The following is a 13,029-nucleotide window of genomic DNA, read 5'->3' on the forward strand; positions in this document are numbered from 1 at the left end:
AGATAGAGCAAACTCTCAGGGCACATGTTAACCATCAGGCTAATCCAGGTAGCTTGCAAGTGCAACAAATAAGGTTGAAATGATGTTTTCACAAAACAAGCAGCTGATTGGAAGCACACCTGAAGTTGACTTTTGGTGTGTGCCTCACCACCTTGCTGATCACTTCGATTATTCTCTTGACCTTTCAGTTGCCTTCATTCAGAAAGTTCATGTGTGTTGAACTCTGTCTCTTTTGTTTCATTTCATCTCTTAGCTGACACAGAATGACTTTTCCACCTGGTGAAGAGCTTGCAGGCTTTGTGCATCCCTTGTACCTGTGGAGGGTTTCAGCATGTTTCCCAAAGATGTCGTCAGAGGTAAACTGCAACTACATGTGTTCAGGAGTATTTCCTTCTAAGCACTCACATTTGCCTCTGAAAAACAGATTATGCCTGATCTGATGCTGGCTAAATTTTGGACTGAAACTTTCAGAGATGTTCCATTTTTTCAATATGTTAAAGCTGTCAGGGATGTACCCAGCACATTTCAGCAGTTTGGAATCCAAAAAGTAGAGCAGTGGTAAAAGATCTGCTGCTACCAATGTCCTGCCTTATCTGGTGCAAACAGAGGAATCATCCCAGTCCTCCTGGAGTGATAGGGAGCAGGGTAGAAGTATTGGGCCATGCATATGCATAGCACTTGTCTGTCTGAGAGAAATTATTCAAAGTTTAGTATACAAAAAGGTAAAAGTGAGATGAATCATGCATTATTTTTGTCACATTAGTAAATGTTTAGCTAGCTTGCTCAGATATAATCCTGTTCTCATTTCTTTTGGGAAAATTAGAAAGGCTACCTATATGTATGCAAGTATTTTTAAATAACAGCAGCAGTAAATGGTAATCCCTTGGTACCAGAAAATGTGCCAAACATGTTATTTTTCTTTTCTTTGGACTACTCTATTGATGTTAAATGTCATACTACTGCCATCCTCATAGGAAGTGAACAGATTGAGAGGGCCAAACTCTGGCTAGTTACTTGTGGGCACAATTTCAGAAACCTGAACTTTGGATACTCTTCCTGTCCAAAACTGTCTTCCTGATGTTAAGTAGAGTTCAGGACTTTATTTCTAGCAGGGAAAGATAGAAACTGATGTTGGAGTAGGTAGGCACACTGGTCCAACCAATATGAATGGGAACAGCATCAGACTTGAATTTGGAAAAATGGAATTCAATTGGTTTTTCTTTAAAGGGGTTCCAGGCTTCTTACCACAGGTAGAGAAGAAGAGCTTGCAAGGACTCATTTTCAATTTAATGTTGAACTGATTGGAAGATCACCTTGACCCTTCTGGGCATAATCATATTCCAGAAAAATGCCTGAGACCTTACTGGCAGACAAGGGGTAAATGAGTAGAAAGAAGTCTTTACAATGCTTTGAGCAAGTAGTTCTGTTCTCTTTCAGTAGTTTACACCTCTCAATCAGCTTGGCAAGGGGAGGAGACACAGTGTATGCCTACCACATTTCATTTGTCAGCTACCTTCAGGGCACCAGCCTCTGACTCCTGCCACTACCACAGGCTTCCCATTGCTGATAACTAATTATTTATAACTAATGAGCACTGTCCCTATGTTCCCATTACTTATTAGGCTTATTTTTATGACTACACTGTTGCAGTAGGCTAAATCCCAGCTCCCAAGTTGGTTTTTATTTTCACAGAGTTATACTTAGTATGTAAAACCTGACTTTGGCATGATTATTTGGTCAGCATCACTCTTCTGTGTCCAGAGCTACGTGGCTACACCATCGCATTCACCATCAGTAACAAACTTACCTAGTTTTTTTGCAAGAATAGATGGGCTGCCACTCTCTGATTCTGAGGGTAGGGAAAGTGATTTCTAACCATATTATTGTTTTGGTTTGGGTTTTTTCATTCAAAAGTGAGGGAGAGTGTGACTCATGTTCTGTTTGCAGTTCAGCAGCTGTCTCCTACTGTCCCCCTGAATCATCAGTTTGGTTGCAGCATTGCTGCCTTGGTCTTTATCATTTGCAGAAAGGGCCTGATTAACCAGCCCTTGGTTTCATAGCCTTATAAAACATTCTTGCAAAATTGGGCCAGCCAGCTTTTGTTAGGAAAGGATGCAGTGAAATCTGAGAATTGGATTGGAGGGGAATTTGCAGCATCAAAAGGAATTTAATCACAGTTATTCTTTTCACTCCTTTTGGCACTGATATAAGTAATCACTTTGATGCAAGGTTAGTATAGAAAAGAAGAATGGTCATTTTTAAAGGGATCTTTCTGCAGCCATAGCTGAACATTTTAAATAACTGCCATCTATGGCATGTCAGCCCCTTCAGTTTTCTGAACTTTCACTTAGTATAGAATAGCCTCTTAGTTCTTAAAGATCAGTATATATCTGCTGTGCATAAGATTAATAAAAAAGTGGCATAAAAAGTGGCATAAAAAGTGGATGCATAAACCATGAAAATTCGAAAACTTTGAAATAAATTTTTGAAATGGGAATTGAAAACTATCAGAAAATTGACACAAAATTTCCAGTATGCCCTCAGCCTTGTTTTCCATGGTGTCACCAACAAGGAATCCCTGTAAACAGTTGCTGATGACACCAGAATGTCGGAAATGAAAGTTCAGGTTCCACAGGTGAGATTACGTCATTTTGATCCTCTGTTCATTAAGTGCACTAACAACCTCCTAAACACTTCTGGGTCCTGTCACAAGCTAAACTTTGTGGATGTAGCTTTGAGTGCATAAAGTGATTTAGGGACTTAGTAAAGACATCCTGATTTCCAATACATTAGATGTTCACTGTGGGGATCTGAGACTTATGCCCCATTATTAAGCCTGACCTTTAGCATGCCCTGATGTTCAGCATCCTTCAGTAACTTTGAGAGGAAATTTATGCTGTACTGCTTGCCATGTGTGACTAACATAGCAATGGGGTTGATTTTCAGCTCTTGTTATGTGCCCTCTCCTCAAAAAGTGCTGTACAACAACAGTTATTAGTGGCAAAAATAATAATCGCCACTCTAATTAGTTACATGGAATTATAGGACATTATTTAACATTGGCTCTTGCCCATAAAAATTGTAGTTGTCCTTCAAAATACAAATCATACAATTAATTTTATGTCTAAGCAAGACTGCTAAGCAACAATAAAAAATGCCAGATTTATTAGGATTAGCCCACTTAAAGGGAAGACATGAAGCTTCATAAATCTTATATTGCTTATGCAATATATAAACACTAATTTTATATCAAATATCTGACTTGACGTTAACAACCTTTTTAGTGTGTCAAAGTAGATGTCACTATCAAAGAGCAATTATTGAATATATTCCTCAAAATATGAGAAAAAGAAAACCTTTACTTGGTAAAATACAGATAAATGTCTTCTTGGCTACCACCATTGCACTGATTAGACACTAATTCCAGAATAATTAAAAACTTATGTTGTGGTATATAAATAAAATATATCAGAATTACATAAGTCTAGTAAGAGCTATTTCTTATTTAATATTGACTTTCCATAGGCAGTTGAAGCAGAAAAGTGTACAGATCTTTATTCATGCTTATGGAGTTCAGCGTAAGATAACCAAATTGTGATGAAAAGCACTCTCGTGCCTGAACAGCATGGCATATATTAATATATAGGCAGCATGGTACTTCTGACATCTTCTAATCAAACTGTTCTCTGTTTTCAAAATATTTAGATATTTAAAAAAATGTGGTGTCAGGTGCTTTAGTTAGACTGATGTCACCTAATAAGCTTTATTGGAATTCAAAACATCACTTTTTCATACACCTTTAATCATTCTCTGAGTACAACACACATATGAATCTTTTGTAACAATAAATAAAGGAAATCATTTCCCAAGGTGGTGCATGTTTATTTAGGATTCACAATCCCTTCCATTAGCAACTGTAAGTATATTTCTCTGAATTTGTGTTGGGGAAGTTAATGCCCCAAAATCAGCATTTTCCACAGCAGCCCCATGGATGGTGCCCAGCCAAAGGCACAGCTGTTTGAGCAGCTCTTTGTGCGGGTTACCAGGGAATGCCCACAGAAAGCCTGTTTGTGTGCTTCTCTGGGGGAAGGGCTTCTGCACATGCACTGCAATGTATTTTCTGCTCATGTTGTACTATCTCCTTCCAAGTTTTGAATCTCCTGGCACATTTTTATACTTCCTGATGACCTCATCATTATCATATAAAACATGACTTGAAGAAAGAGAAACAGGTGGAGGCTCAATTTTAGTGCTTCCCATTCTGCCCTCACTGCTCCTTCCCACCAGCCTGCCCTCCTTTTCCTCCTCCCTCCCCACTTCAGTTACCCAACAAAAACCAACAAGTGAAAAACTAACCAAGGAAATGTTTCATAAGAAAAAAGTCCATGGCACCCTCTCCCTGACACACACACATACAAAAGGCAGCCTTAGTAATAACCACAACCATCCAGTAAATCCAAAAAATCCAACATAATGAACATACAAAAGTGTGAACTGCTAAACTGTGATATTCAGTTAGTTCTTGGAAGAACAGTTTTAAAATAAGTAGGGTTGACATTTGATAAGAAATATACACTTTTTCTTTCTTTTTCTTTCTCTTTTTTCTTTCTCTTTCTCCTCCTTTTCCCCCCTCTTTTTGTCTTTTTTTTTATACTAGAAATGAATTATATTTGGAGCTCACTGGAGCATAGATAAATGCAAGCTAACATATTTTTAACTTGATTACATTCTGCAGTGATGTATAGAGGCACATAGCTACAGTAAGTGATTCCATGGAGAGAGAGGGGGAGGGAGAGAGGGAGGGAGGGGAAAGCCCTCTGCGAATATGATAAGGAAAGCTGGGATGAATTGTGGGCTCTGTTCTCTGTTATCCAAGGGTGGCTAGCTGCTGCTGCACTAAAGGCCTTTATTCCCTGCCTGTGGGAAAGTGGTGGGCGAAGGCTACGTTCTCAGTTACACTGCACATGCAGATTTTAATTAGCTGGATTAAAAACAAGACCGTATCATGTCCTTTAGCAGTATTCTATCTAGAAACAAAAGATTTTCTTTCCTGGCTTCTGCAAGCAGCACAGTACAGCATTAATAAAAAAAAGGTCATGGCAGTTCAAGATGAAAGGTCACACATGATAGAAACTCTATGTGAGGGGGACATCATGTTTATCTCTGTGATAAAGGAGCTCTGTCCAGGCAGGTCAGCATGCCGTGCCTCAGCAATAGGAAAATATAAACATATGGAGTGGATAGATGGTGGAATGGGAAGTTTGGAAAAGTGAGTTCAGTTGTGGAAGTACAAAAGGGCGGGGGGGGGGGGGGGGGCGGGGAAGGAGAGAGAACTGTTAGAGACAGAATATACGCTGAAAGGATACAGCTTTAAAACAGCCAAAGAGGGTCAAAAAGAGCCTGAGATGAAGCCTGGGGTGATGGCTGCAGAGCACAACTCAGAGCCTGTGCAGAGTGAATGAGCATCGAGCCAGCAGGCAGGGACTACCAGCCCAGGCCACTGGGCTACCTCCTTGCACACCAAAGCCCACTTACACATGGGCAGAGCCTGCACCCTCCTTCCACAAAGAGACCATGGACTCAACCCTGGGTCAAGCTTCAAGCCTCTAATTCCAAAGCCTCCCCAGACTGAGTGCTTGGGCTGAAACTGGGGTTTTTATGTTTTATTTGGACCACCACAACTATTGTGTTGGGGGTTTGTATCTTACAGTTCTTTTTTCTTTTCTCTTTTCTTTTCTTTTCTTTTTTCTTTTCTTTTCTTTCTTTTCTTTTCTTTTCTTTTCTTTTCTTTCTTTTCTTTTCTTTTCTTTTCTTTTCTTTTCTTTTCTTTTCTTTTCTTTTCTTTTCTTTTCTTTTCTTTTCTTTTCTTTTCTTTTCTTTTCTTTTCTTTTCTTTTCTTTTCTTTTCTTTTCTTTTCTTTTCTTTTTTCAGTGGGGAGCCAGGCTTTCCCTCAGTGAAGGCCAAAGGAATCTGCATGTACTTCCAAAGGAGAGTTAGCAGCTCTCTAACCAGCAACCTCCAAGGCTTTGCCCTGGAATGTACTGAGCTCTTTCAACACCACCGTTATCAGTAGGAGGGAGATGCAAGCCCTCCTCAGTTTCTCACAAGATCAGACTGCAAAAATAAACACATTCTGGCCTTACAAACCTTAACTGATGCACTGGTCTCAGTAGGCCTGAGTAGAGCCACTACCATATGCAAGCATCCATGGGAGAGTGCTTCAAGATTGAGGGGCAAGACGGAAAAGGGAAGGAAAAGGGAGGCAGAATTAGATAAAGTCAAATGTTCCTCCTCTGTTTTGCCATACTTCCTGCTTTTCAAAACCCAGCTCAGTAAAGAAATACCAATTTCTGAGTATATCATTCTGGGCAACAACTTGTTCTTTGCTTCATAACATTTTCATTAAATAAGGTTTGCACAGCCTGGGCCAGGTATGACAATGCACGTGTAAGGCTCTACAACCTCCTTTATAAGACTGATCCACGAATAGATCAATTAAGAAACAGTCTTTTTACCCAAAAAGGAACACAGGGTAAAAGTACACAATCAAGTTCTAATAGTTCAGCAAGGTGCTGCACATCTAGTGACCACATTAATTAGGAGCACACTCAGCCTGCAGCAAACCTGAAGCAAAATATGTATCGCCTTAAATGTTGTTGAAATCAGTACTTGTCAGCTTCAGAAATTCAGTATGGCTGAGCTCTAAGAAAAGTAAGGGCTAGTGCTGGAAATTAGAAACCGTCTGGATAAAACAATACAGTCTTTTTCATTCAGAGCAACAATTCAGGATAGTAGTTACCTACCAAACTGATAACGCAATGATTAAATTGTCCCAATTCTGCTGTTGCTGAGATCATTGGAAAATCATGGTTTAATTCCATACAACTTGGTAATTTTCTGTAACCTCAGTAATACAGCATGGCCTAATACAATAATTTTGTATGATGAGCTTTTTAAAACTACTCAGCCTTCACAGCCTTCACTTATCTTCAGAACAGAGAAAAAGATTCAGGCATGAATTGCTGGATTCTGATTTATGTTGCTGAAGGCAGAAGTATAACACAGTACTGTGAAGCACAGTGTTCCATGGGATAATTGGGGTAACACTGCACAGAGTTAGCTCTAGAAACACAGAACACAAGCTCTGCAAACTACCTCACACTGTATGAAGGACACATCAGGCTTATCCAAACCCACCCCCAGTGCTCTGACTTTGAAAGGATCCTGATATAACAACATACTCATGTCCTTTTTGCAGGATTTAAAATAAATTGCCTTCTCAGACGTATGAAATAAGTTGCCACAGAAATCAAAGGGAGTTGTATGTTCACATCAGTTTAGCATGCTTGTGTGACCACCATGCTTGTGTGTTTGTGTCTCAACACCTCATTGCTTTTTACCCCTTTATCCAAACAGGGCACTGATCACATAAGTTCTTAGCTACTTGCTCAAAGCCATAGGAGATCCTTTATCAGGGAAGAGAGCTGAAGCTGGCTTTTCCAGAAGCTCAGCTTATGTGAAAAACCTCTTGGTAGTTCAAAACTAAAAAGTTTTGTGCAGGAAACAACCCAATTTTATTACTCTTTGAGATTTCAAAAAATTTCGGTGCTCACTTGGTAAAAAGTAAAATGAGAAAAAGAATCCAAATGTGAAGGAGGTGAACAACCTAATAATTATACTTCTCAGCAGCTTCTGGTCACTGAGGCTAGTAGGGGTTTCCTGTTGACTCCTGGCAGAATTACTGAGGCTTCCCTCTGGAACTAAATAAACTAAACAAGACCAGCAAGGCATGAGCCTGAAACCATCCGTATTACTAAACTGGTCCCTGGCATGGTTTTGGTGCAAGCCTGCTAATGCTCTTCCAGACAATGCCAAGCACAGCTTGGGTATTGACCCAGGTCAGGCACCAATCATCTCCAATAGACGTTTTGGATGTGGCCACTGTGATTTGGAGGGCAAGAGAGTTTAACTGCATGGATTGAAGCTCTTTCATGCCAGTTGGCCTCCAGGAAAAGTCTCTGACTAATTTTGTTTAATAGTTTAGATGTAGTCAATGTGTCCAGGTCTTCCTTTCCTTCCAGTCTTGATGAAGCCAGCAGTCAGTGCTTCCAAGCTTTGGCAGTGTGATATGGCCTTCAGCAGGGTGACAGAAGTGACATGAGTTGACCATGCAGCTCTCTGAAATGCAACAGAGTTCATTATATTTTAAAGAAAAGGGAGTGGATCAAAACAGACCTAGAAGTAATAAAGAAACCAAAACAGAAAATTATACAAACAATTGAAAAATGAATAGGCTAATTAGTTTCAATTAATTTGGGGCTATTTCTCCATTACTGTAAAGCTGTCTGCAAAATAAATAAATAAATTGACAGTATATTTTAATAAATACAAACTGTTACATTATGTAAATCCCAGGTACACTGTTAACAACATTAAAAATAGAAAGCATTACTTTAAGTATAACACAACCTGGTAGGTTCCAGATGGAAGGAAACATTTTTAAACAAAGACCTTCTAGTTTAAAGCAATAATCATTAACATGAGGCTTATATATAGTGTGTGGCAGCTGTAACAACATTCATATCTCAGTGTGCCTGGTCTTAGGCAGAGCAAGGGAAGTGCTGAAAACAGTAGCATTCCTCATGGATTTGCTCCAGATCCCACAGAAGTCTGAGAGAATCTACACTCCATGCTTGCTTTCACACTTGGGCAGCACAGCTAATGTTGAGCAAACAGACCACAGCTATGTGGCTCTCCCAGCAGGCCAGGCACATAAGAAAAAAAATCTGTTCCCTCCCTAAAGTCAGGATTTGGGCAAGGGGGAGGAAGACAAACACAGAAGTGGCACTACAGGTACCTGGTTCTCTCAGCAGGGTCTGTCTTGCGCTGACCCTGACAAATGTAACAGCCTAGAAGCCCCCCAAGACCTATTGAGTAAATAACCATAGTGGAAGTTGTTTTGGGGGGGGGGGGGAGAAAGGGAAGTATGGTTTTATTTATTATTATCATTAATATGATGTTGCGAAACATTGCCCCTGCTAGAAATAATCATAACAAAATATCAAATCATCAAAATGAACATGAGTCTTGGGCTCAGCTGGCTTACATGTTCTGGAAAGGTTATTAGTTTAAAGTTTCTGCTGCTGGGAGCTGAGAAACAATGCCATCTCTCAGGAAACAAATCCTTCTTTTTAATGCTGCTCTGCCCTCCTGATGTTCCTACCGCACTTCAGATTATGTTAAGGGGAAAGAGAAGAGAGCTGATCTCTTCTCCAAAGAACATGGCCATTGCACTGGATAGGAAGACAAGGGCTGGCTCACAAGGAAGATCATTCTACAGCTCCCCAGTGACAGACTAAAGACTGTGAAAAGTGAACTCTGGCAATTTAAGCAGTACACCAGACACATCAAAAGCACATGTGCTCTTCCATATCCTCAGCCTACACAAGCTAAAGATCCTAAAGGAGAACTCCAGCAGGCAAGGTTGTATCTACCTAGCAGTGAAGCAGACTGAAAGTTTACCGTGTTCACCTTGCTTAGCTTTCCCACTGTATTTTGTGTCAACATGCGTCAAGCTAACAGAACAGATTCTCATTGCTTGATCAGATGCATTCACTCAGAAGTCTTTTCCTGCCTGCTCTACACTAGGAAGTCAATATGAGGTGAGAAGCAGCACAGGAGACCTCCTAGGGTGGTGCACATTAAACTGAAGAAATGGTAGCCCATTGTGCGCAAACTTACAGTCACACTTAGGAGAGATGACAGGAGATAAACTAATTTCCAAGTCATGCCTAAAATTACTAATTCTATGTGTTTAGTTTCTGGGCTTCTGGTTTTAAATTTAACAGCATTTTTTAATTTCAGTTTTATGGTATCTGTTCCAACCAAAATTACACACAAATATGGACTTTGTAAACCTCTGACCTATATTTCTGATCTGAAACCCCAGGATTACCTTGGTTAGTAACAAATCATTGGAGAAAAAAAACGCAAAAAAACAAACCTTTTAACCAATATTAAATGATAAAATAATGCCACAAATGAAAAACCAAAATAATTTTTGGAAAATGTGTTCTCTATGGATCTAGACATAATAAAGATTTTCTTTAGTGCCTCAGACCTGATTCTACTGTGGCAAGCACAATGCAAAGACGCTTTGCTCCCAAAGACCTGACACCAGCATTGCTTTTGTGTAGCACAGCTTTAAACCTGCACTGAAGCAATGCTGTAAATCAGGACTCATTCCACCAAAGTCAATGGAGCTAAATGACCGTAAAAGTGGTGTGAGAGAGAAATCAGGTTGTTAACTTCTAAGTAGAGCTTGCACTTGTCTCAAAACCTGTGTTTGCTCAGGCTGTACTTTATTTATTCAGAGCGTAAAACGAGAGCCTCAAACTAGGAAATAAATATTTGATTGTAGTTGAGCTATGCTTGATATAACTTCATGATACTAAACTTTTAGCATAAACTTCTCAGCCCATATCCAATAATATTGCCTGAATTTGAATGGAGGTGTCTGATTCTAACCTCAGACAGAAACTTGCACCATCTTCTGACCACAGTCTAATGATATGAAAACCCAAAAGCAACTACAGGCTTCCTTCTTTGGCCTGGAAGGGAAACCTGACAAGGTTTCTCCAGAAACAAGAGAAATTACTTACCTCCCAAACAGTGGTAGTAGATTGATTCTGGTTCTTTCTCTTGGAAAGAACTTAGCATTTTATGTTACACTACTATTGAAAACAGGAAACTGAGGCCGGGAACCAGAATCTCAGAACATCTACCATCCCCTCTACTTGTTGAATACTAGCTTTACTTTCTATTTTATTACTCAGAAGATAATTTTTGCCTAAATTTTCAATGGGATGAGGTGCATAATATTGACTATTGGCTGGCTGGAAGGGATTTCTTGTTCAAGAGCACTGAGGCACCTTCATTGCACTGTAAGTTCAAAACACAGGTATGAAATTTAGGCTGTCCTAAACTGCCTTGCAGAAGACATGAAATCCTCTGAAATCAGGTAATGAGACCCTATGAATCCACAGGCCATGAGAATAATTCCTCCTTAAAATGGACCTCTAAACTCCATGTGAAAGTCTGCTCGCTGGCAGTCAGACAGCACACAGGATTTCAAGAGTCCTTTTGAAGGGAAGAATAACAATATAGAGGATGCTCAGGGTGAATACTGAGCACACCTCTGACCCCCTCACCTCCAAAAGGGCATAGCAGAAGGACAAGAGCTAAAACAGGGTGCAACAAGGATTATCTAACATGTAGAAAAGCTTCTCTACATGGAGAGTTTAGGTGGCAGAGGTTTCCTTGGCTTGGAGAAAAAGATAACTGATGAGTAGCTGGCATAAAATTATTAAAAATCAAGAAAGTATAAAGGAAAAAATTATTCAGCATTTCTTAGACAGGAAGCTAGGAAGACTTACTAGGAGGACTAGAACTTGCTAGACTAGGAAGACAAAGGAACACACAGGGTTTTTTTATACAGACACTCAGTGTTGTAAAGGGCAAAACTGTAAAAAAACCAAACAAAATACAGTCAAATATACTTTGAAAAAAAGACCCATAAAGGGCTCCTGAACATGGAGATATGGATTCCTTCACTCTTCCTTTCTTTGCATGCATTTTGACGAGGCTATCATCTCACTCTGTAGAGATTCCAAAGTCCATATAATTTGATTATTTTTTTAAAAAATTACTTATATTCCACACTGGCCAAGGTTATATATTAAGATAGCAGTTTTACATACATATTCAAAGGAAAAAATATTAACTACATATTAAGAAACTGGCACATCCAGATCTGGATTTCAAATTCTTAAATGTTCAGAGGTATCTGGAACATATTTAATGATTCGTGTAATTAGCTATATGTTGTGCAGTAATTTAATACATATCAGGGAATATGTGCAAAATTGTTCAGCATGGAGCTCCTGATTTCTGATTTCCAGCTACACTGTACATTAAGGTATTTGTTCATGCTTTTTGGTTTGGCCCTTGTGAGGGTAGTGCAAAATCGTGATAAAAGAGCCATCAAAAATTGTGAAGAAAAAAAAATCAAAGAAAATACATTTGGGGTTTTTCTGCTTTTCTTTTTCTTTTTCTTTTTCTTTTTTCTTCAGTCAGAGATGCCAATGAGCAAAGGTAAGCCCAGAGCTTTTGCAACACCAGCCCATAAGCCTCTGTCACTGCACAGAGGGGAGAAAGATGTTGGACAGGAAAGGGAGTAAGCCCTGGCCCGGGTCAAGCAGGTCCATTTCAAGGGTTTCACTGAACTTGCACCCTGGCTGCCAGGCTACCCTTGCACAAAATTCCTTTTCCACGCTATTTCAGTTTCTGTTTTCCCCAGGTGTTATGGAGCTTTCTGTTTTATCACAGGGTAAGTCTGGGTTTGGCAAATACCAAAAAAAAAAAAAAAATGTGCATTTCATTTTGTCTGGGAAATGTAAACAGCATCCACCCAGCAAGCACTACCAGTTAGTGTAACAGCAGAGAAAGCTCTGGTTGAAATCTGGATTTCGCCTCCTGAGTGGAACATGCAGATGAAAAAAGTAAAATACTTTGAAAAGGTTCATCCATTTACCTTGCTGGCACAAAGACCTCCTTTACTTTATTTTGTGGCATCTTAAGGATTTCAATTCCCTTTTTTGATTACATTAAAAAAAAAAAAATGCTACTACGTAAAAAAAAGCATCAAACTCTAAAAGCATTCAGAGAGGGAGCAGTAGTTTTAGCCTTCTGTTTGTGCAATTCCAATAGGTGTATTTAAATGTAAATGCTACCCTTTCACCCTTGAGCCACCTATTCTTGCAGCCAGCAGAAAGAGAGCATTCATGGTATAATGTCTTTATGAGGACAGATCTTATACTTAATTTCTCATGTGAATCCAACTCTTTTATAACACATTTTTGTGAGATTAAAAGAACAATATTAGGATAGTGGCTCAGCAGCCAGACCACTGCTCTGTCACATGGGAGACATGGGTTCAAAGGGATGGCAGGCAACTGTGCTGGGAAGTGC

The 13,029-nt window shown here is 39.5% G+C and overlaps 1 long non-coding RNA gene across 7 annotated transcripts in view; it reads right to left on the reverse strand.

Annotated features, from left to right (window-relative positions):
- LOC309570052 overlaps nucleotides 1–13,029 on the reverse strand; it is a 156,482-nt gene that overhangs the window by 75,926 nt on the left and 67,527 nt on the right. For all 7 annotated transcript variants that reach the window (XR_014226232.1, XR_014226233.1, XR_014226234.1 and 4 more), the window contains one exon: nucleotides 120–8,178. This is a non-coding gene — a long non-coding RNA (uncharacterized lncRNA). The remainder of the gene's footprint in view (nucleotides 1–119; nucleotides 8,179–13,029) is intronic.

Source organism: Coloeus monedula (genome assembly GCF_965178545.1).
Source record: "Coloeus monedula genome assembly, chromosome: 2".
NCBI classification, from domain to species: Eukaryota; Metazoa; Chordata; class Aves; order Passeriformes; family Corvidae; genus Coloeus; species Coloeus monedula.